The following is a 25,408-nucleotide window of genomic DNA, read 5'->3' as shown; positions in this document are numbered from 1 at the left end:
GGAGCTGTACCTCAGTTTGGCATAGTGAAAGAGGCTGTTGCAGCAGTGGGGCAGTTGCTATTGCAAATGCATATTCTTTGGACATGCTTCTGATTTCTTTTGCTGCAAATGGGTAATTTAGCACAAAATGAAACAAAGAAATAGCCTTATGTGTGGCACAGCAAAATTCATTTGCTGGCTGAAGCACGGAAGTGACAAAGGCAGAAATAGATGAGCGTGCAGCTAAGGGCTTGCCTGGGATTAGTGCTTCTTGGAGTAGCGAGGCTGTGTTGCTGAGACAACATTTGCGTGAATATATGTCTGTCTCCACTCCAGAACTCTAGCAGGGTGTACTTGAAAGTATTTCAAAAAAGGTTTTCTTTTGCTTCTTGTTGTCTTCTAACAGGGGAGACAGTGGTGGGATACCGTTGTCCGGATTGGTCAGTGGGAGGAAATGATGAATTATTAGCACTGTGATCTGCTCTTCAAGCCTCTCTGAAGAAGGCAGTGCTGGCAGAAGTGAGGGTACGAGTTGCCGTTCTTATTTTAGTCCTTACTTATCGTAGGAGTATCAAGTTAGCTAACATCTCTGCTCATTGCTGTTGATTTCTTCTACAGATTTCCACTCCCGCAGCAGCTTCCTGGCTGTTACCTTCAAGGGAATGTCTTTCCAGTGGGTCTTGCCTGAGGCTCCAGCTCCGTCTCGGCAATCCTTTATGCTTTTGCTCTTGTTCTGTGCTGCATCTTCTGTGATTATGCCTGCTCAGACAGCAATGCACTGCAAACGTGAGTCAGTGAAGGCATTTCACCTGTTGGTAGTTTATGCTCATTTCATTCTCGCTGTTTATGTAATTGTACAGGGTAGAAACCCGTGAAAAGACACATCCCCATTTTCATGTGAAAAACGGACAGGTTTCGGTGCCTGCTTTCTAGCTGCTTCTGACTCGCTGGCAGCCTACAGGGGCCAGAAACTCATAAAGCCATGTGGTATCCAAAACCTCCCGGGTAAGTCGCCCCATCAGCTGCTTGAAGGTTGAAACACGTGCCAAGAATGGAGCAGACAATGGACACTTGTCCTGCACAGTCTGCTTTCTGCTATGCAGTGGGAAGAAAACCTGAGGGGGCTCAGCGAAGGGATCTCTGCTGGCAGGCGCAGGAGTTCAAGGTGGTCTCTTCCTCTTCCCCACCAAGGGTCAGAATCCACATCTCATCACGAGCACTCCCTGCTCTATACAAGTGACGTGGCATTCAGTCACCTGTGTTTGAAGTGCGCTCTGTGAGTGTGGTTATGCTAAAGAACTATACAGACCTGTTTGGATTGCAGAAGTGGGGGCACTGTCAACAGGAGAGAGTGATGGTTGCCGTGGCTTGAGATGGTTTTTCATTGCTCGGTGTCCTAATAGAAGGCTGTTTTTGACTCTGATCCTCTCTCTCCCTCTGTTGGGTGAAAAGGTCTTTGGGGCTGAGGTTATTACAGACCAGTGCATCTCAGTCCAGTCCATTCACAGAAAGTAAATTCCAGAACCCAGAAGCAAATATGAAATTTCTGTCTCAGCTGAGTTGGAGAGGAGTGCATAGCACTGGGAAAAAAATTTTAATTCTAATCACTTGAAAAAGAAAGCTGTTTAAAGTGTAAAACGAGGCCAAAGTGAGCAAAAAGCACTGAAGAGACTCACGAAGACTGCCTACCGCTAGCCACAGAATGGTCCTTCAGCTGCCGTAGGTTGCTGGTAGCCCCCTGACATACAGGAAAGAGGTTTGGCTTCTTCTCCGACGAGTCCTCGGCCCACGACATTCACCCCTGCAGAGCTTCTTCACGAGTGCTTAAAAGTCCCTGAGCCTTGATGACTCAGGATAACGTAGTCTGAAATAGGGATAAAGGGCAAAAGGGAAGAGGGAGCGGACGTTTTTCTTTTTTCTTTCTTTTTTTAAGCCGTTATTTTGTGCGGACAAAGGAGCAAGTTTGCCAAACCCCTAAGAAATACAGATTTTGTGGACTGCAACAATAGTACCATTCTTTCCAAAAATCACATTATGTCCCACCTCATTTGAGCTGCTGAAAGCTTATGTCATGCAAAAAGGTGGATGAGAGAGAAAAGCCCCCAAACTCTTTCAGCTAGATCAGTGCAATCAATAAAGCTCACAAAGCTAATTATTCTCTGATTTAAGACCTGCTCTTCTGTTTGCAGTAGTATTTGCTTGCGCTGACCAAAATGCTTTTGGGAACAAAAAGGAGTTTAAACTCATGTAAAAATAATTTCTCCAGGAAGTGGTTTTCATCCATCTCTTGTCCAATGACCCTTCTTTCCTTTCTTCTTCTTCTTTTGGGGAGGGGAATAATTTCTTTTTTTTTTTTTCCTCTCATGAGCAAGGCTTAATTTTGCTTTTTGAAGGCATCTTCTTAGAAAAAGCGACTGGGGCCGTGCACAGCTGGCTTTTGAAAATTGAGTTTCTACTGAAACTTCCCTGCTATTATCTTGACAATCTTCTTATTATCAAAGCATGCAAATATTAGGTATGACAATGAATGTTCACGGCAGGGAGGAACATAGCTTGGCCGTCGGGGGGAGGGGGCCACTAACGATTGTGCCCCCTGTTGCAAAAGCCATAATAATTTAATATTCTCATACTGGGAGTCTCCATTTTCTCTGGCCTGCATAGAGCCGCTGAGCACGTTGTTTTCTTTTGGCCAAATCACAAGGGCCGTCCTTGAACATTTTGCAAGACTTCAAATAGAGGATCATGCTGATAATGACTTCAGGGCAGGATTTATTTTTTTTTTTTTTAGCCCAGGAATAAATGATTTAACTATTAAACGGAATCAGGCTTCTAGCTTTTGAATATAATGTATTTCAAGGTTGTGTTAAACTTGTTAATAGAGCAACCATTTTTCTTCTTTTGCCAACCTGCTTAGCAAAAAATCGGGAAGACAAATCAGCTAAATGTCATCGACTCGGTATATTTGAAGTGTCACATATTGTAATCATTACCTACCAGCTGCATTATCTGGATATGGATTTTATTTTTTAGGACTGTGTTTATTCTCCGCTACTAAAATTCGTCGGCATATAGCAGGACATGCAAAATCTCTCATTTTAAAGACAAATAACTTGGCAAATTGCTCAATTAGGTGATTTTAATGGGTGTTCTCGCTTCTTTGCACAAAGCTGCTAGCTCATATAGGAGGCAGACATCAGGACTTGGACCCTCCTGGAAGACTGGCCCTTCAAAACCCATTTGTTCCACGTGCACTTTGAGTCCTGTTCTGATGTGTAGAGGAGGAACTGCACGGAGAGTGTGAGCCTGGCAAAGCTCACTGTGAGCCTGGCAGAGCTGGCTACTTAAGATGAATTCTCTCCAGCAGGTGAATCAACAATTCAGGCGCTCCCAACCGTCGGAAACCACTTTGCTATTTTTAAGCATTGTACTTCGGAAACGGACCTCTGGGCCAAAACTGTTGTCTTGAATAGGGTGTAGGTTTACCTGTTTATAGTGCGAGAAGGCTCAGTAGAAACTTTTTATTTATCAACCAAACTAAAGGAGCGGGGGTGATGTGAGAAAAATTGCAGGCAATAGCTGCTGACTACTGGTCTTTTAAAAGCTGTTATGAGCAGTTATGCCTTTCTCTTCCTCACCTTTTGCTTTTGCGTATGTCTGTGTGTATACAGAGTGCGTAACATTTTGCAGTACATATGCACCTGAAAAATGTTAACCATAGCTTAGGCGAAGTTCACCAATAAATATAGCGTTACAGTTTTAAACACATGCTGGAGATTCCCATGACCACAGGGGTCCTGCCTCTTGTTTAACAGCCTGGTGGTCTGAAACATCAAGGTCAGAGTGCATCTATTGCTCTGTGTGTCTATTGTCTGCACTTCTAACTTAGGCTGGTGAAAAGGATAATCATGTCTGAGCCACCCTCCGCTTACAAGCCCGCACCATTTGCAGCCTGTTCATGAATTATTATGGGGAGATACTTGTGCTGGGTGGCCATTTAGAGACAAGGAGGAGAGGCCTCTTTCTCCAAATGCGGGTACCGGGAGCGAGGTTTGGGTTAAGTTAGCTGGGGCATCGGGGTTAACGCCCTTGGTCTTCCTTTGTTGAAAGTTGTGGGATTTTTGGCCCGCAGAAAGCCAGGGTAAGGAATTCCTGCGTTTCCCTGGGGCTTACCAGTGTCCTGGCAGCAGAGGCGCGAGGCTCTGTCTATACAAGGGTGCCATCCATTGCTATGGAGAAGGTAGGACCTCTTCTCCTGCTGCAGGTATACGTCACATGGATCGTGGCGCACATGGACTTGCAGGACACAAGGAGATGGAGAGCATACGGAGAAGCACTCGGAGAGATTTGTCTTTTTGATATGCCTGTTATGGTGGAGACTAGGAAAACCTGTTGCTAGTTATTCTTGTGAGCTGCTGCATTCGTCCCATCCTCATTTGCCTTTGGAAGTTAGTGAAACTGCAGGAAAGAAGAGAAGAGCATGGGCTGTTGCTGCCAAATAAGGGGACTCTTGAGGAAATTGAAAAGCAACATATTGCTTATAGGAAGAAACGATGTACTCTTTTATACTGCTGACCTCAAGCCCCTTGTGTTACAGTCTGTAACTGAAAACAGGTTTTCAGGCAGAAAGTAGATTTTTAGCAATGGATATTTAACATAGGTCCAGTGAAGTCACTGTGACTGTCTGCAGTATCTCCATACTGCCCAGTTCTGTGGTCAGTAGTGGTTTGTTGTGGTTTTTTGTGTGTGTGTAAGCTCTTCACAACTCAATGGGGATAAGGAAGGCGTTCCTTCTGGGAACAGGTTTCTCTTCCAATCAATCACAAGGGATACCTGTACCTTCTGAACCTGTTGCTTCTTGCTACTGTGGTTGGCAGGATGGCAGGCAGAAAGTTCTGTGAACTCTTGGCAGCTGTGAACAGGGCATGCTCTCTGATATTCCCCGTGGCTTCACGCTTAGCCAGTGCTTTCTGTGGGCCAGAGCTGGAAGTGACTGACAAGAACAGGAAGACCTCACGTTTAGTCAATACCCATTGCAAGAGACAGCTAAATACCACTGGCAAAGTCTCTGTAACAGGGCGTAGGTCCTTATAGGATCTCTTATTTAAATACTCACAGAGTTGGTAGTGCCTTTGTTTTAACCTTAAGCACATAGGCATCTCCAAGAGCACTGGTATCCTGGGATAACTTCAAGATGACGACTTCTGCAAATGGCTGCTGTGATGTTTTAATTAAAACTGACATCATACGTATGTTTCTCTACTCCCGAGGGAGTTTTACTGGCTCCTCACTCTGGTTTTGGATCACTTTCATAACTTGTCTGAGGATCTGTGGTCTGGGATCGGTGGATCGCTTGGAAGGATAATGCTGGGCCCACGCACTGTCTTTAATCCAGCGTGTACTCCAGCAGTGTGTACGTTGCCAGTAACAAAGTGCGATAGGGAGAGCCACTGAGTGTACCTCAAAAAGAGAAAGCGTTAAAAGAGAGCTGTAGAGCTCCCGAGGAGCCAAGAGAATCAGTGGGAGCCATTCACAGAGCAGCCCATCTGCAGGGACATCAATGCATTTCTGTTTGTTTGTTGCAGAAATGATATTTCCCAACTCGGAATCGAAGCAGTCTCAGCAGCGGAGACCGAGAGGGTCATTGTTGCTCTCTCCCTTGACAGCAACATGCCAGCAGCCTCCCCTCAGCTAGAGAAGTAGTTTAATTACTTGCCCTGCAGCTCGTCCACCAGATCCACCGCAGGGAGCTGGTTTGCTGCTGAAGAGACCGTTGTCTCTGCGCGCACCCTGGAGCTCGCTGAGAATGGTTTGGGGAAAGTGCTTTTGCGTTTGCTGTGTGCGCAGCCTTTCCTGACTTCTGAGGGGAAAACTGGCTGGATGGACAGAGACTGGATTTGGTGCACGGGTTGGATTTGCCCCGTGGTTGGCCTATGGGGTAACGGACCTCTGGTTCAAGGCCCAGGCGATATGTATGTATTGCTCCACAGGAAGGAGAGCATGGGTCCACTTCAAATAAGCAGCACAGTGTCATGGCATGACGGTACATTACCGACTGGACCTCTGAGCTGCAATGACTGTCTACTGACAAAGGGCATGAGACCGCGTTAAACTGGTGCTTGTACCAATTGCAGGGTGCAAATCAGGGAACGGTTTGGCCTGTTGGGTCAGGGGACCAACGGTTTGATCTCGTAGTACTGAAAATTATGAGGGTTGATCTCACTGCAGAGTAGGGGCCCTATGATGCATGGCAAGAGGAGCCCAAGAAGGCTTACAAGGGCTTTCTGTTTGATTTATCCTGCCCCCTCTCCCCCCCCCCAGTAATGCTGGACAACAGCCAGTTTGAAAAATATTTCATGTACTTAGACACTCTAGAGATGAATTTGGTGTAAGTATCAGCAGAAAACAATGGGCAGAGGATGAAGATGGGTTTTGATGCAGCTGACTCACGTTAAGCTGAAAGCCAATCTGTCCTACTGCTTGAAACATAGACCTGCGTGGAGGGAGATGGGAATTGCCACCAGCCTGATGTAGGTGCTTAACTTTGTGAATATTTTCAGTGCTTTGCTGAGTACTGCTGGGGTTTGGAATACATGTCACTCTGCCACGATCCCGTGAGAGTGAATGAAAATGCTTTAAATGCTTCTCAGTCTGCAGATGAAGTCCGCTTCGTAAATCATGGGAATTGTTTAAAAACCCTGAGCAGATGCCTAATGCACTGCTGGCGTGGTAGGGGTTAACTGGGACATCACCTCCTGGTCCCGCTAATTGGGCTCATTTGCCATGGTGTGGCTTCCAACACCATTTCAGAAACTCAAGGATGTGAAAAAGATGGAGTGAAACCAATGCAAAGTGGGCTTAAAGTGACTGCTCTACTAAATGTCAACTGCACAACTAAATATATCCCCGAAAGTAGAATTTATGCTTTGCACTCCTTCGCTTTTTTATTGTGGTGAGAAAAAAGCCAGGAACTCAACGGGCTGTAACTTTAATAGGTCATTCCAGCCAGTGCTTACCTTTACAAAATCCTGATAATACCGAGAAGACAATACAGTGATCAAAAGCAGTGATGAGATTTTTTAGCAGCATTAACCGTCATGACCTAGCAAAATGAAAGAAAATGGTTTAACAGAACTGTCAGATCCAATATAGCTAATAAAGGCATGGATAAATGTTTATTACATACCGGAGACAGATCATTTCTGTACAGAAATTGAGGATGACCTTTACTGATAACTCTTATCTGCCTGATATCCTGAATAAGAAAAAGAGAGGGGGAGAGAGGGCTCTACAATTGCTGATATTTATGAAAGGTGGAGAAAAATTACAATTTGTAGATGATTGTTTCTAGATGAGGACTCTCAGGAAAATAAAGATATGGAACCGTTCATTCTGCGCAAGAGATTCCAGGCTTTGACTTGGTTGCGTCAGACATAATCAGTGTGTCCAGCCGGGGGACTTTTCGGGAGACTTGATTTTCATGCATTTTTAATGTAAATATATAATTTATATTTAATTTTTTTATATATATTTGTGTGGTTTTGTATGCGTCTGTGTCTGGGGGAATAAGTGTTGAATTCACACTGATTTTTTCTCTCTGTTTAGGAAGTTCCAAAATGACTCAAGTGGTGCTGCTGTGAGTCATCTTCCCGCCAGCCAGGTTTCGAAGCTGAGCAACCGTAGTTGAAAGCGGACTTCCAAGAGAAGCCAGCTCCCCAAACCTCCCACCAAGACTCAATGGTCAGACCTATTCAAAAAAAAAATGGAGATTGAAGCCACTTTTTTCAGACTGTAAATGTGCTGTAAGCTTTTTGAGGAAATCTGCTCCGTATCAGTTCCACGCAAAGCAGCACGTGCGTATTTGAATCGCAGGTAATGCCAGTGCTGAACCAGTCAAATGGGGCAGCGGTAGTCCCACCCGACCTGACAGCCACGTAAATCTGGGAATCAGGAGGCAAACAAGTCACCAGGCTGCCTGAAGCAGCAGGGGCAGGCAGTGAGCCGGTGGGTGGGCTAGCAGAGTTCTGCCACAGGCGAATAAAAGAACAACTTAAACGCAGACTTTTTTCCATTCAGCCTAGAGATCAAGCAGAGAAGACCTGACTTTTCTGATGTTCTCAGTATGATGTCCAACTTCATGTGCTGAAAACACAGCTGTAGCCATGAGGGCTGGCCTCTTCCAGAAGCTGGGCACACAGGAAACGTCACAAGCTACCTGTCAAAAAACTGCCTGGAATGAGATGTGAGTGCAATCGGAATCAGGCCTACAGCACACAGTTAATCATAAATAATGCTGTCTCGGTAATGGTTGCAATTAGTTATGAACTTCAGTCATTTCGAACGTTTCCATGTTGGCCAATTATGCTGCAGAAATTATCAAGTAACCCATAGCACATTAGCTTTCTGTACTGCCGTTGTTTGGACGTGCTCAGGTCACCAGATCCTCGCCCGGATGAATTAGCATAGCTCTCCCAAGTACAATGGTGCTGCGCTGATTTACGCTGGCTGAAAGCTGTCCCTTTGTCTGCCGGAGTTGTAGCAGGAGCAAGTTTAAATCACAGCGTCGCAGTAGAGACTCTTAGGACCCAGACTTAAAGAAACAATGGCGTGTGTGTTTTCTCTCCGGACTGTGCAGATGACTTATTAAATGCCAGCAGTAATTCTTAAGTCTGGCGGTAGTTCAACAATAAGCTGAAATCGTACTTCAATGGTGCAGTTTGAAGCTGGGAAAAGGAACACGTAATTAATGGGCTGATCTGACTTCTTAAAAAGAGAAGCCTATGAGATAAGCAAATTTCTTAAACTCGTGCTAATGAGTGGCTTAAAACTTCCTTATGTGCTTGGCCCTACAGCTTATTAAAATGCTTTTTGGTTTGATTTTACAGGACTGCAGAGCTGTGTTAGGACTGCTCTTTTCTGATGGCAGGTACGCTTCTTTTGCTATGCAAGACTCTGTTCGAAGTCTCAGAAAAACAAAGCAGAACAATTTGTTGCTGTTATTACAGTCCCGCCCCTGAAAGCTCTGTATATGTTGCTTGATTTCTTCAGAGAACAACTGACTTTTCTTTTTATGTGAACTGTTGTTTGTCAAGTTATATGGGAAATAATAGCCTTGAATGCTTGAAGGCATTTCCGCGTTGGTGACCTTAAAATCCGTGGTAGCTGAAATGCTTGAATACTTTGAAGCTTGCAGACCAGGCCACAGACACACTGCTTTATTTTGAGTGAGAACAGCGCGCTTTACGCTCTTTTTGATGAGATCTCAAGCTCTGTATTTGTTAATCGTCCAAAGGCAGTCCGACTCCCTGTTTTGCTGACAATAAAATGAGTCGGCAGTGTCAGTACTTTTGCCTTGTGCATGGATCCCAAGCCTGGAGTTTGAAGATCTCATAGCTGATTTTGGGCTGCGTGGTTTCGGAGAGAATTACTTCAAAGCAAAATATCTTGGGGAAATTAGTTGCAGTTTTAAAGCAGAATATTTTGTCAAAATCAAATTTATTTCAATGAGGAACAATCACTCTAATGGCTGAGAAGAATGCATAGATTAAATGAGGTATGAATAGCTGTAAGATGGTACAATTACCACCTCAGAAACAATATATTTGTAAAGTTAATTCCTCTTGAACATGAACAATCTCCTTACACTTGACCCCTCTCTATTGCCTCTTCCATGCTTGAACTCTCCTTGAACTTTGAAGATCCATCTTGAGAGTATGATATGGCCATCTCTTTTGCATCTGGTTATTTTAGCTCCAATTTGCAGCCCTAAAATGGCAATTATGGTGATATATTGCTCAAGTCACCCGACATGGATTAGTATCGGGATCAGCGCGTTTATGCACCGGAGTAGTGAATGGAGACTACAGCTATGATTTTAAATGACTTGATTAATTCTGAAACAACACTTCAGAGTCCATTACATCCAGCAGGTGTTGGGGTTCAGCCTGCACTTCCGTTGCATGTTCAGGCTGCCTTCCCTTAAACGGCACAAGTGTGTCGTATTTATTGCCTTTTTATTCTTTTCTTTTATTTTTTTGTGTCCAGTATTCCTTTCCTCCCCCTCCTTTCCTCCTCCCTCCTTTCTGTAGAAGTTCATTGGCCTTTGGGGGCAACTCGGACAACACTCCCTTTTCATAAATCACAGGGTGGGATTCGGACTGCCAAACTGTAATATGTTGCTTTATAAAAATGTCTGGGGACACAGCCTCACCGGTACGGGAGTGAAGGCTGTGACGCGGTGGACAGCAGGGCTGTTTTTTGGCTCAGGGCCAGTTAAGTAATGCTGAGCTTGCACGAAGTATCTGACTGCGTTAGTATAAATATCGCTGTCCTCTCAGAGCTAACCTTGTTTGCCGGCTATGGATTTCTTCTCTCATGCTTTGGTGGTATAGGTGCTGGAACCCCCCTCTCGCCTTTCCTCTCTGTGTTACCTGCCATCGCTCCTTTGGGGGCACTCTGATAGCTCGTTTGAAATTGGGAGCTTGTCTGCAATATGGTTCCGGGGAGGGGGGGTTTAGGGTTCCCACCCGAGACTGGGCTTGTCCTTAAAAGAAAGAGGACAAAATGATTGGCCTAATCAAGGGGCTTAATGTGCTTCTGGTCTCTGAGCTGTTACCACACCATTTGATACTGCGAATGTCAGTGTCTACCTATGATCTTCACTGACTTTTCAAGCAGGACGAGGAGAGGCAGGTTTAGGATAGAAGGGTTCCTGCTGAGGCTGCTGGGCGCCATGAGTGGACTCTATCAGTCTGCTTCTTGTCCTGTGGTCAATACTGCAGGGAGGGAGAAAATGCCAACAGAACACAGAAAAATCATCTGAACTTGAGGGATGACTGGCTTTGGATAAAGCTGGGAGAACCGTGATGAAAACTCTTGCAATACATCACTCCGATTGTAGGGACAGCCTTTTGTAATGATCAGTTGTCATGTCGCTTTATTATGTGCCTGGTGCCATTATTTAAGTCTCTGTGGCCTGGTCCTGATGCTCTCTGCATCTTGTTTCGGCTAGAGTAATTCTTCGAGCTTGCCGGCGTTCAGCCGAGCAGAGCTGCAGGCCAGGCAGGCACCGCACATACAAATAAGGCGCTATTCAGTACGGCGCCACTGAAATGACTGCTTGATGGCCAAGGTACTCCTTCCCATGAATAAGGGGACAAAAGTGTGGGGCTAATGAGAAGCACAGCACTGGAGTGTTTGTTTTAAAGACAGTGGCTCATTCTGCAGGCTGTGGTACGGAGGCGAGGGAAATTCTGTCTGGGGTCAGGAGTCTCCCAAAGGAAGCGGCTTCTGTTTGCACTGAATATGTAACTCCTCTTAGCAGAGGTGATGGTACGTGAGCCTGCTCTGAAGGCCATTGAAATCAGCAGGAGCCTGTCTCTGTACGTGGAATATGCCTCAATAGGACAAGCACAACACTTGGCCAAAGGTCATAGAAGGAGAAATTTACAGGGGAGGAAAAAGATGCAAAACTTGTGCTAAGGCTCTGCTGGAAAGCATTGCCGGCTCAGCCCCACTGAAAGAGGATGATTTCCACAGTCTTCTGTAGGAAGCGTGCTTCTCGGGGATCAGATAAGAAAGAGTCATGTACAGTTACGAGGGTTCAAACCTCCGTGGACAAGTCAGCAGGGAAATGTCTGGCATGCAAAGGATTGGTTTTGGGTTGTTGTGGGTTTTGGGTTTTCGTCCCTATGGGAGAACATCTTTTTTCCCTGGATATTTCAACAGACTTGTATTTCATTTTTAGGGTAGATGGGAAATAGCACAGGCTGTTCGTCTGTACAAACAGTGTGTTTCCTACAGGAAGTTTAACTGCACTGAGAAAGAAAACAGCTTTTTAAAAAAAATGCAACACCCTAAATCTTGGCAAGTGTTGGAACTTTCCTCTGGGTGAAGACAACGGTCTATATTGTAGAGCAATGGTGCTATTTCTTTTAAGCTGAAGATGGAGTTTGCTTGAACACTGAAATCCAAATGTGCATAAACATTTGGATTAGTTGAAATCTAACCCTAGAAAGCTGTGAGGAGCTAGGAGCAAACCTGGGCTGGATCTCCGGAGCACAGAGCTCAATTCTTGTCTAGTCTCGCATGCCTCTCAATATCATCTTTTCTGTGTAATACCTTTCCTTAGCTTAAGTGGTAGGTCAGACACCACGTTCCCCGAACAGCTGCCTGGGGCTGTGCGTACTGTAATGACATAGGTCCTTATCTTGGCCCATCTTTCTGTTTCCAGCAAATGTTTCTGTAACCAGTTCTAATCCAATAACCCATTGGACAACCGTGGATTGGTGCGAGACAATCTTTTACCTCAGGGCTTCATGGTAAATGTCCTGGTGCTTCTTGGGCTCACAGTCTGGGAGTTTGTCTCCATTTTAAAAAGGGACCTTAAGGTTGACCTGTTTCATATTGAGGGAAGGTCTTGCAGACTGCGGGCTCATTCCCTTATTTACCTCCATCTGAAATGGAAGAGGCAGAAACTTCTCTTCTTCATTATAAATGGCACTGGTGGGGCTAGAAGGAGACCTGTGCTAGCGCACAGAAGGCTTGGATGACCCTTTAGCTACTCAATATTCTATTTATGCGTTTCAGACTACTAGTTGTCTTCAGATGTTCCTCTTCCTGGTGGGGTCAACCACCTACAGACACTTTTAATGTGTTTAAATATTCTCCTTCATCCATGGACTACGGGTACCACAACTGCGGGGAAAGCCCTGGGCTGAAATCCGGGGTGCTGGAGTTTAATTTCTGTCTCGGCAGTTTCCACTCGTTCACTTAACCTCTCTTTGATTGCATCTTCTGGCTTGAGACATTAGAATGGGGAGGGAAAATAAACAGGTTTTGCCCTGTAGCCAGTACTCCAGTACTGTGTACTTGTCCAGATTTCTTTATCACTTTTTAAGGTAGCATTGGGGGGCGGGGGGGTGAGTGGGGTGTGTGCGGATGTGTGCGTTTCCCCTCCTGCTTCAAAACACACTGACTCAAACCCTCCAGCTGCTTCAGCGTCTTTCTGATTCTTCTCAGAGCTCACGCTGATGTTTTCTGGTGACCAGGGGCCATGAGCCGAATCCTGCTGGAGAGGTTTTCCTGCAGGAGCCCTGTGGCTGCTCTCGGCAGTAGCCACCTGGGGTGCAGGGCTCGGTCTGCTCCGGTGCCTTCACCTCCCTGTTGACTGCCCTAGGAGCTTCTGTTCAGCCTCCGCCTGGATCGCCAGTTTCAGCAAGTAACGACTTCTGCCTGCAAAGCGGTACACGAAGTCTCGCAGAAGACCCGTGTCCTTCAGAGCAGGCATTTTTTCTGAGCAAAGATGACGGTGCTGTGTAACATGCAGCACGGCTTGCAAGCAGACACCGCATCGATGCCAGAAAACAGCCCTCTGGTTCAGAAGCATGACAGCCAGCAGCAGAGGTGATGATTGACGGGCGTCTCTCTCTAACGCCCGCTCCATTCGGGGGACACTATTCCTTTTGAAGCTGTTCCTGACCTCAGGCGTGTTTCTGTGCAAACTCCCCGTGAGGCGATGCTCGGCACAGCCTGCCTCTCCTCCCGCCCTGCCTGAACAAGGAGACCGCTGCACACAGGCGCAGCCCAACTGCAGGCGTTCAGTGCAATACCCAAATCAGGATTTTATTTATATCCCAAATCCCATTTCTCAGCACTGTCAGGTTTTTTTTTTCCCTTGCGGAGAAGCGAGAAGACAGTTAAAGGGACTTTCGGTGACATCCCCCCTGTTTAATGAAGCTTGGAGTTATGGGCAAGTGACTCGAAGTGCCGTTATTATCTGCATGAGTGACTGAAGGCCGAGGGTCTAGCAGTGTGCAAAGAGCTCCACCGCAAATGTGCACATTGATCATTCCTAATCAGACCAACCGGGTCAGGGGTGCTGGCGAGATGGAGAGCTCGGAAAAAGCTGACAAATGAAGCAGCAGAGCTTGGGGGTTAATGTAATATTCAAACAGGATGAGATATTCATTTTCGTCTGAGCTTGTCACTTTTCTCTTCCTCTGACATTTTGCCGGAGACTGCAATGAAGAGGCAGAGAGAGTGTGAGAGTATACGAGAGAGACATGTCCTAACCGGGGCGGGGGAAGGAGAAAATCCTACAAGTGTATCTAAAAAGCAGAAGGTAAAAGGTGTGGGGAAGTGCAATTTTGCATCCTTCTCATTTTTCCAGTGCTTTGCACTCTTTTATAGTAGAACACTGGTTTTGGTGTTTTTTTTGTTTGTTTGGTTGGTTGGTTTTGTTGTTTTTCTTATTTTTTCTTTTTAAAGGTGATTCTGTTTGGGACTTTTCTGTTTCTGCAACCAATCCTGTTCTGTTATTTTGCAAAAAAACCCACTCAGGTTGGATTGCCTGCAAAATAGAGAAGTTTGGGGTGCTTCTCAGGCCAGAGCTGCATTCTCCGCAAGGAAAGCAGACTACGTGGAGCATTGTAAGGGGCGAGGAGCTGTGTGCTGTGCTGGTATGGTTGTCGGCCTCTTTTCGGAACCACTGTGGGAAAACATACGCCACCTGTAAGAAGCGTCGTTATGGTCTTACTTGTGCTTCTCATGGCTTTGTGGCTTCTTAATAATAAATACCTCACTTGAAGAATTTTAAGCCTGTGCTAAAAATTCACTGTACTTCCCAGTGCTTTTCATGCGGGAAGCTGGGCCCAGTAACGCAAGACAATTGCAATTTAAGAGGCATAAATGGTACCTACCCAGCTCCCGTTGTATAACTGGACAGACCGAAGCACGAAAGGTTTGGTGGTTCGTTCCAGTCATCTCTACGGGGCAGGAGAAGGACTTGAGAAGGCCCTGGTGTCAGTGCTGGACTCTAACCAGATGAGTGGTCAGGTTATGGCACAGTTGAGGCTTTTTTGCTATCTGAGGGAGGATGGCGCCTTATGCTTCAGGGAACTCTTAGCAAAAGCCTGCCTGGACTTAACAATTGGAGAGATTTATTTGGCACTCTCTAGGTTAGAGGGATTTAATGCTCTAAAGAATGAGAGGCTTGAGAAATCAAGGGTCAGAGCTCCTCTAAGATCTTTGCCGATTCAATAATTACCCCGGTGTTGCAAGGCGGTACGCAGCGCTGAGGTCAGCTCTTGGGAGGGAAGGACTTCACGAGGAGACCCAGAATGCTCAAGAGCCAGAGATTTTGTGCAGTGCAGTAGAGCTCCGGGCTTTGAGATGTAGCAAGGACCAAGCGCTGGCCTTTGATAAATTTGGCTGTTCCTTCCTTCTCTATACAGCTGTTGATCAGGAAATCAGTCTTGAAAAATCAATCCCATTTTCTTTTTTTAGAGGAGTTTCCTACCCGTCAAAAAACTTTGAGTTCTCATATTTTATTTTATCTCTCCCCACTCTATTTCCTAAGCGTTTTCCTACTCTTGTAAAATCTGGAAGTTTGTTTTGTTGTTTTGTTTTTTTTTTTTTTCAACTCGCAGTTACTTCAGAGTTTACATGGAGGCTGTGAATAGATTTTCGTTGTGTCATCCCAGATGCAAATAACTCTCTGAGTCCGCCTAGCGGGACGCTACAGGTCTTGACCAGGAGATTACGTGGGGATGGCAAGAGGAGACCCTGCGCTACACTGGCACCACAGGAAGCAGGAAATTTCTCCTTTTCAGGCTGCTCTCTCTAACAGTTTAGTGATGAAGTTGGAGGGAGAAGTGGAAAGTGAAAGGAGGAGGAAAGGAAGCATATTGCTGTTCATCTTGATCCTTCGGAGTGCATTACAGCTCCAGTTCAACAAGAATGAAATCAGTATGTTAACTTCACCAGACTTTAGACTATGATCTCCAAAGTTTTGGAAAGCACAGCTCAAATTATCACATCAGAGCTGACAGGAGTGTCTAATAGCAACAGCAACAACATATAACATAGCGACGCCCCTGAATTTCTTTTCATTTTCCCCACATACTGCGAAAGCACAAAAGATGGAAGGGAGGCCTTTGGGGCACCGGTCACTGGGCTGGGTCTCGGGAGAGGTGAATTCAACTCTCTTCTTTCCCGCTGGGGTGGTACAAGACCTGGGATAAGCAGCTGATTTTTTTTTTCCCCTTCTCCTTTGTTTTGCAGATCATTTCAAGATGTTTTTTTTTCCTCCCATCTGTTTTGACTATCAGTTCCTCAAGGCTGGCATGATTTCTTATTATGTTCCTTTTACAGAGGGGCTTTCTTCCAGCAAGAGCCTGTCCCGAAGTATAGAAGAAGAATACTGAATATTTGTTAATGCTGACAAGCAGAATTATTTAATCTTCCTGCTCCTTTAACCAGTACTGCAGTCTGCTGGCTGCCTGCGATGTTAGGTAGTTGGCAACATTTTTTCTAAGACAAGCTCTCTCTCCTCATCAAGCTTCTGTCTCAGAGATTCATGTGAAGCATTTCAGTTTATTCAACCTTTAATCAGATGCCTGACCTATTCTGAACAGTGCTCAGCTTATGACCTCTTCCCAATAAACAAGTTTTAAACAAGCTGCCACATCAGATTTTTTTTGCAGAAAACGAATGTGAGACAGCAAGGAGAGCTAATCATGCCAAATATCGCTCTTTTTGCCAGGCCACTCTCTCTTCTTCCCTGCAAGAATTAATTTACATTTTTGGAAAAGCACGGCTGTCTCGCTGAAAAGAAATGATAGAATTTCTTTAGCATCGAGAGATTTTCTGTTCTGTGGGGGATTAAGTGTATTTAATTAGGCAAAATGTTTTTTTGTGCGTTGTCCTGAAATGAACACTGTCCAGGGTACTTTCTTCTGCTAGAGTTACATGTGATTGAAAAGGTGAAGGCAGACACCGTAGTCGTCTGGACCACTGGTCCTTTGGACATGGAGTACTTAGGAACTCATCAGCTACCAGGAGAGACAGGCAAGGGTGTTTGGAGAACTCCCTGACACACTTCGAGGGCTGTAGGCCCTGATTCTCAAAATAATGTAGCGTGCAAGTCATGCTGGGGATCTCAGTATCTTAGAGCTGGGTCTTGATGTTGAAATTATTTTTGTTTCCTTTCTTCTTTACTTTCTTTGATTCTAATAAGCAGTGGAACTGGGAAGGAAAAGTTAAGAGAACGTTTTTTTTGGGGTTTTTTTTTTTTTTTTCAGTGATTGCAGTCATCTTGACCAAAACTACTACCATCTTGGGAACACTTACTGGCAGCTTCAGCAACAGGTGATGAAGGTCAAATGGGTAAATAACCGGATTCCACTCGGGTGATTGCTGCCACGGCAGGTGGCACAGACAGGACACTGTGCCTAATGTTCCTTTCTCAAGCTACGGTCTCCGTTTCTGACTAACAACTCCTTTTACTGCTACTAAATGCTCATTTCCTCATTTTCCCTGTCAGACAAGGTGGAAAGCATCTTCAGGCTTTGCAGTGCCGTTCTCTGTAAGCGGTGGCCACCTACTTAGGTGGCCACCAAGTTGGCCACCTACTTAGTACCTGTATCATCTTGGTCTGGTAAGAGCAGAAGCACTGGAAACAAACGGAGGTAAATATCACAAAATCTGTTGTAGCCAGTTGTTGGCATCACTGTGCAGTTGAGCACTGCAGTTACTGCTGGGGAAACATAACAAATATTGACAAGCCTTTGTCTCTCTACTAAACAGTACAAGCTCCAGGGCACCATTGTTTGCTGATAATGTTGATTTTCCAAAGATAGTTTCTTATGGCTCTGTTCCCTAATGTTTCTGTGAGAGGTGTTTAAATTAGCTTAGACCAGAGGTGCCATCACAAATGTTGTCAAGCAAGTAATGTAATTTTCCTCGTATAGCCGTGGCCTCGATGACACATGGCCCTTGTCTATTGGTGAGGCTTAGCGCCAGTGAACATGGCTGGCAATAACAGCGCCTCTTTGCTTTCCTTTCTTGTCCCTTTGGATTGTAAAGTGTTCCAACGTGATTTGGTAACAGCTGAGCTTGGCCCTTTCCTCTGGCTCCTTCTGTAACGTTGAAGAAGTCACAACAGTGGAAAACTGATTTTTGGTTAGTACATTTGGTCCTGCTTTCTAACATTTTGAGGAGGCTACTGAAGTTGGAGTGCATCATCTAATTCTGGTCAGTAGCTTGTAGGACAGCCTGTGAAGGTGCCAAGGGAAAGTAGGACTTGTGTTATCCTCGTGGAAAAGGAAATTGGTGAGGGGACCAACCTTGGGCAAATTACCCCCGCTCCTGTGTTATTTTCCTTCTCTTTTTTGGTAATTTTCTGTGGAGGAAGGAGTCTACAGGGTTCCTGTAGTGCTGAGCACACTCGAGCCTCTCCAGACACTCCACAGTCACAATAAAATTTTAAACACAACTTGTTTGTTTGTTTGTGTGTTTGGTTTTTTTGTAATTAATCATGACTGTTGTGTAGTTTCTGAACGTTTTAGACTGTGTTTGGCTGTTGGACTGATTAGATAAAGATAAAACAATTTTTACAGACTAAATAGGGCTTAAGAAAATTTTGTCTGTGGTTTCCCTTAACTGGACTGTAGTCCAGAGTTTAAAAGGGGGAAAATACCTCAAACCGTCTAGTAGTTTTCTCTGTTTCCCACTAGGTGGCCAATTGTGTTAAGTCCAAGAACGATTTTCTGTCTTGACATCTGGGAGGCCTTTGGTGAGAAGCACGTGTCTCGCTCTGCCACAGCCTGGGCGCAAAAGCGAGACACAACCCATGCTGTTTAGGCAGGACACTTTCAGGCAATACCTTGCTGGGTCATAAATAATTTTTTCCGTCACTTGAGTTTGATAATCTCTCATTCCCAACAGAAATAATCTTCAACAGTAAAAGCAAGGGACAACACGTCTGTTAGGAGGTCAGGAACAGTAATGAGCGGTGTCCCTTGAAACCGTGTTTGAGAGAGGAGAGCTGTATATAGCAATGTTTTCTTGTTTGCTCGGTTTCCATACTTCCCCCCCCCCCCCCCCCCCAAATGGCTTGGCACCAGTTTATGCTTCATATGAAATATTTATTTTTATTTTATTTATGTTAATTTTGAATGCTTGATCAGAAATCTGATCTGTCTCTAGTTTACATGCTCACTTCCCATTAAACCAATTAAAACCCAGCTGCTGTGCAGCAGAGAGTGAGTATGAGTCAAATCCTCTTTCCAAGGATTGTTCTTTTACAGATTGCTCTTGTGTCCTATTTGCCTGGCGAGAATTTAATCATGCTGAAGAAGAAGACAAACATGTAGTATTTCACTTGGGGATGGAAAAATCGAAGAATCCTTACGGTTTCCCAGAAGTCAGTTCTGGGAAATGCTTTTGGGCAGAGCAATAGCTGTGCTTGTTATCCACCTGCTAGTCTTAGTACGTACAGAACCAGATACTTAAACATCTTGTGGTGCCTGATCCATCTCACGGATTTGACTTCACAACAGGCGCTGTTCGTGTTTTCGCAGAGGTTCAATTCAGTTGTCTGTCCAGGCTCACCCTGGCGGCCCGTGTTTGCGCAGAGAGATTGGGTTTGAGCTGAGGCGTCCCTTTCTGCTTGTGGTCAGATGGTAACAAATTTCATTGCCTCGAGGTGCATCTCTGGCACGTGTGGGATTGCCAGAAGTTATGAGGGCGTGGATTCCCGCAACGTAGGCCTTTTGCTCTCGAAACGTATTTTCATAGTTTTTAGTCTAGGAAGAGCACAGTTTAGGCAAAAGCAATGATTTCTGTCATCTTTCTCAGCAGCTTTGCAGTCTTTTGTACCCCCTAGCAATCAGATCACCTTCCTTTCAGTGGGCTGTCTTCTCCATGAGCTCTAGCCAGCCTTGGTATTCTCAGGGGACATAGTTTGTCTACGTTGGCTGTTACTTGCCCTTACCCTTGACAGCAAAGCGCAAACACCATCTCCATGGGAGATGCACTTAAATGCCAGTTGTCTGTACAGTGCAAGCTGAAGAGAAAAAGGGCTTACAGCTGGGAGCGGTCCGTCAGAGCGGGCCTCTCGCTTAAATAAACACTGAGCTTCTCTGACGGCGCCCGGGCCAAGCAAGGGAGGAACCAGTGTGAGCAAGCAAGGGGCTGTGACTGCTGAGTGGTGTGTTTCTGACAAAACAGTATTGGGGAGCCAGCTTGGTGCTACTCACAGACTGCTACGGAATGTCATCTGGTTTGTAATTGGGCAGAGAACAGAACTGGGGCTCTGAGTAAATGCACTTGTAAATAAATAAATAAATTCAATCTGAACAGAAAGAAAAAGCTGAAATTTTCTGTGGTAGAAGACACCCCCTTCCCCCCCCCCCCCAAAAAAAAAAAAAAAAGTTAGTACTTAATCATAATTTTTTCCCAAGCTTTTTTCCTCCAGCCCCACTGGACGGTCAGGAACTGCTGCTCCGCAGTCTCCGTCATCCTTGTGCGTCTAGCTGCCAACACGAGGACTCGGCCATCCAAACGTCCCGTGATGCTGCTGTAGTTTCCTTGCATCTCTTATTCGGAGCTGAACGTTGTTTTGCTGATTCAGGCTTTCGTGGGTGTCATTCCAACTGCTGTACTGATGACAAAGAGCAGTCGCTCTTCTCGCGGATGTAACTGTAAACACCATTGGGAAAACAGACTCCTGAACGTGGTGATGCTTACTGTGGAGTAACACACGCTGTGCGTGGGCGCCTCGGTAACAGCCTCGTATTTCTGTTTCAGGGTCTGTTCATGGTAGAGATACTCCCGTGGGAAATCCTGTGGGGTGAAGCCGTTTGGTCCCTCCTAATCGCATTCTCCTTTTTCAGCTTCTTGTCTTCTGAGGAAACATGCTGTCAGAGAAGCCTTAAAGCAGCCATGTGAGTTCAGCTTGGAAGATGTCTGTTATTGTACCTGTGTGAATGTGCAAGCTGCAAATTGTGCCTCTTATCCCAGGTCTCTGACCGCAGGGAAGGAGGTGCTGAGGATTTGAAAAGCTCAGCTAAGAATCTGCTCAGCTGGGGCAAATCCAATTAACATCATGCCAATGAGAGCACATTTAGGACCCAGTACTGGTCTCAGCTAAGGCAACAGCAGTTTTGCTGTTTAATTCAGTGTCTTCACCTGTCCCACTCCCCTTTACTTCAATAAATACCAAAGTTTAGCTGTAAGCCTTATTACCAGCTAGCAAAAAGAAAGTGAATGGAGTGGTCTCCTCTATGCTTTTTCTGTTAACACAATGGTACATCTTATAAGTGAGTATTTAAGCATTGCCTGGTATGGATGAGTCAGTCAGAAGCTCCTCGGGTAGTGGTGCTCAAGCAGGGATCTTCATACTGCTGTCCTGTCCGTACACCTCCATCTGGGCACCTGGAGAAGATATTTAATCATAGAATGGTTTAGGTTGGAAGGGACCTTGAAGAAATTTAAAGAAACAAACAAAAAAAGGCTACTCCTGTGAAACGTTGAGAGGTGTGAAAGAAGGCAGACGCTTTTATATAGCAGATCTCACTGATTTTCGTGCGGTTACGGTAACAAATTTCATATGTGCTTTTGAGAAATCTGCTGTAAAAACTCTCATATCTTTTTTCTTGTTACATAAAACAAGTGCCTGGATCCACAAAGGCCTCCTCGTGTGCGCGATTGCTTGGCAAGATTCATGGTAAGTCAAAAGAATCACAGGACTTGAAGGTTTTAATGATTTTCCAGAAACTATTTTGAATATCTATTTAATTCTACTGTTAAATAACAAAATTTTTGTTCAAGTTAAATACCAATTCATGTAAAATTGGTATCTTGAAAGGATTAGGCAGCGGGCATTTGAATGGCATGACTGCACAGATGAAACGACGCCGTGTGGTCTTAGTGCTCAAGTCTCGATCGTAACTTTACTGGTCTTAATAAATGGAATTTGTGATCTTGCTGCTGTCATTTCAGAAAAATCCTGGATGATTTTAAAGGTGGAAAAACCCCCACAATGCCCTACTGACATTTAACTTAACCCCAAACTTCTTCCTTTACAAAATACCAGAAAGAATTAAGAGCATACAGGAATTAAACATCACCCAAAAACCTGCCGCAGTACTTTAGAGTAAAAATGTTCTTTTTATGTTTAAAGGGAACTGTTAAGTGTTTTGAATTAAATTTCCTGTGATCTGTTATATTTTGAGTAGTATTTGCACAGCACAAGTTTTTTTTTTTAAGTTATTACTATGTCATTGAACAGGCCTGAGTGTTGTAATTCAGATGAAAATGTGTTCCCACGCCCAACATAGTGCGTTTGCAGCAATGTTACAGTTGTGATAGTGTATCGCGCTTGTGTGTAGAAGAAATTGAAAGGACTCACGAGGAGAAAAAAAACATTTATTTTAGGTTTCTTCATTGCATTTCCCACTGGACCCAAAGGAAACTTAATGTGCATTTTATGTAATTAAGATGTGGTGCTAGCTATGGAATTTCTAACTTTGTCAGCGTGCAAGGCAGTGGTAAAGCTAACGAAAACCACCTTGGTGTTGGTTGTTAGTGTGCTGTTATACTTTGCACCAAACTTTGCATTTCTTGTTTGAGAGGATAAAGATCTTTTCCCCAGTACTTTTAATCGAAAAAGGCCACTTTGATTAAGATCTTGCCCCTGTTTAGTGTCCTCGATGGGAAGGGCATATCCTGCTTGAGCAGATCTCGGGAATGCGCTCGGACGCTCAGAGTTGCTCCCGCGTGGGGTTGATGCTCACCATGCTGCTGTTTGCTTCTGGACAGTCTGCGTTTAGTCAGCTAGGCTTTGCAGCAAGAAAACAGTTCAAAGCACCGAAAAGCTGAGGTGCTATAACAGAAACAGTGAAATTCAGGGGACTGTCCCTAAATGAGAAAGCTGAAAACCAGAACTGTGCACCCCTGTTGTCCATATCAGAAGAGGGAGTTAGAATTGGAAACAACTGATGGAGCTGATAACATTCCTCAGAAAAACCACACCACTGGGTTTTCCCTCATCCATCCCTTGCCTTTGATTCCCGCTTTCAGTCCTCCGCCGCCCCCTTCCTTTGCACACACACTTCTGTCCCTGTATTTTCCGTCGGACGCGGCCATGCCTCCTGCCTGCCAGGAAGACAAGATGGCTCAGTCGCCCTCCAGTCAATCGCACAGCTTGGCTTGCACGGCAGTGCCTGGCCAGCTCAGTGACGTTTTGACCTTCTTCATCTGCTCATCTGAAAAGTTTCGGATCCCCACGAACTCCTGATAGCGTTCTGCCGCCGAGCCCCTGTGCTGCTGCAGGCCCGGAGGGGTGCCCTGGTTGTCCCCCGACCCCCCGACAGCCGTGGGGCTGGCTGGAAGGCCTGTGTGCCCCTTGGTTGCTCTGAAAAAACGGCTTTATTTGCTAAAACCGCATGTTGCTGTCAGCCTGGTTTATCCTTGCAAGCCTTTTTGAAGTGACCTTTGTTTTGGAAGCGCTTAGCACATTTCTCTGTCATTAAATCCTCTTCCTCCCGCCTGAATCACATTTGGCTGGTGCTCCTGGCTGAGGCCTGCCCCAAACCTAGCACAGCCCTTTCGGTGGGGACAGCTCAAGACAAACACCGTGCAGATTTGGGGCAGAAGCGCCTCCTACACCGCCTTTAAACTGCGTTTCTTTCTTAAAGCACAAGAAAGCACGCAGCCTGGCGCGCCCCGTGAGCCGGGGCCGGGCCCCTCGGGCCGTGGCGGCGCTGCCATGGCTGGGCGGGACGGCGTTACAAAATGGCGCCTCTCAGCGCCCCCCTCCCAGGCTCGCTGCGCCGGGGCCCGCCTGCAGGGGGCGCAACGCTGCCCTCGTGACCGCGGGGCCTCGTGCGCCGGCCGCGCGCCCGCTTTCGGCTGAGGCAGCCGTTGGCCGTGAGGCGGGCGGCGCGTGGCGGCCGTTCCCCTCAGGTGCGCGGCGGGGGCGGCCCGGGCCGGCGGGCGGTCGCCGGCAGGTGATAGTCGTGAGGGGACCTCCCGTCCCCTTCCGCCCTGGCGGGGCGGGGGGATGTTAGTTCTGCTGTGGGGCGAACGGTGGTGGCTGCAGTGCCCGGGCCTGGAACGCTGCCCGCCCGCCGTAGCCGTGCCGAATGTTCTAGAAGGCGTCTGTGAGAAGGGCAGGCCGGCCGCTGTAGTGCTGAGGAACCCGCCTGGACTTTCTCGGTAAGAAAGCTGCAGCTATTCGGGAAGGGAGTGCCGCTCAGGCCGTCGGGGTGTGCGGTGGGCTGCCTTGCCGCGGCTGGTAGGTGTGGGCGCTCTGGGAGAATAACGCCTGGCTTCAGCTTTTTATCCCCGAGTACATCTAATGGTCTTGTAACCTTCCCGCTGCTGCTGGGAGGCTTACAGGCTGCATTTGAGGGGAAGAGGGGTTTTAGCTTTGTTGGTAAACTATGACCAACTATGTTTGGAAACAGAGGGCGCAGGAAGGGGAGCAGGCCGTGCCCCAAGATAAGAGGCTGGAAGATTTTCTGTATCTTACAGTTTGGCTAGTAAAGAAGAGATTTACATCACGTTTTGTGTTTTTGTGAAACCGGTTATTTCTGCCTGGTATCATGTAGTGGCTCTGCTTATACTAAAAGGCCTTAAGTCTTCTTCTCTGCAGAAGTAGGGTGGGGTGTTTTTTTTGGTGTTTATCTGATGTACTCTCGGGTAGGTAAGGGAGGTCTGTGTGAAAGAACTTTCCATCTAAACTTGCTCTTCAGATATTTCATTGTAACGATGGGGTTTTTCTCTCGTTATTTTCAAGTTTATAAACGTTATTTGTGTAAAAGCACTAGGGAAGGCTTTTCAACACTGCCCTACGTACTGTTCCAATATCAGTTGTCTGTTATGATTCCAGAGTGGCATGTAGTAATTCATAAATCCTACGTTAACTCTGCCAGTTTTGTAAATGTGGGTGTAAAAGCTTTGTTTGTGAAATCTGTTCTACAGTGGTTCTTTAAGAAAAGGAATTGACGCTCGTTCATGGCTTTTTATGTTGGTTGATATAAAAATTGTTGAAAGTCTTCTTACTTTTCTGCTGCGAGTGTATTCTTTTTTCTGGTTGCTCTACTGGCAGTTTAATTAATGCGTTAAGTAGAGGTCCAATAGTGTATGTGTGTGCGGTGGACTGTTGTACCTTCCTTTCAAAGTAGTATTTTGTTTAAAACGTTATCCACCGCTGTGCTGCGGTCAGAGATCTCTGTGATCGTGATGTTTGAGATGACCTCAGGGCTGCTCCAGTACATAAGGAGGGCTTATCCATGTGAAATGCCTTCATTTAATAGTTAATTATATGAGGTGATGCTTCTGTGAAAGTGAGTTATCCCAAGTCATTTACAACTGTCCATGTTTAGTTATAGTATGTGTATTGTAATTTGATGTCTGCTACTACAAGTGCAAGGATTAAAAATAAACTCTTAAATGATAAAGAACTGTATTTTAATTGTGCCACAGCTTGGTTTGAAGGAGGATGAATGTCTTGAAAAATGTGGGTGTTTTATTAAAAACAAACAAAAAACCAAAACAAGATAAAACCAACAAATCCTAACCAAACAAAAAACCCACCAGAAAACCGAGGCAGAAAAAAAACAAACCCACAGAAAACCCCAACAAA

This window comes from Vanellus vanellus (genome assembly GCF_965231255.1).
Source record: "Vanellus vanellus genome assembly, chromosome: 4".
NCBI lineage: Eukaryota > Metazoa > Chordata > Aves > Charadriiformes > Charadriidae > Vanellus > Vanellus vanellus.
The sequence above is the reverse complement of the archived record's forward strand: the minus strand, read 5'-3'. Positions refer to the sequence as shown.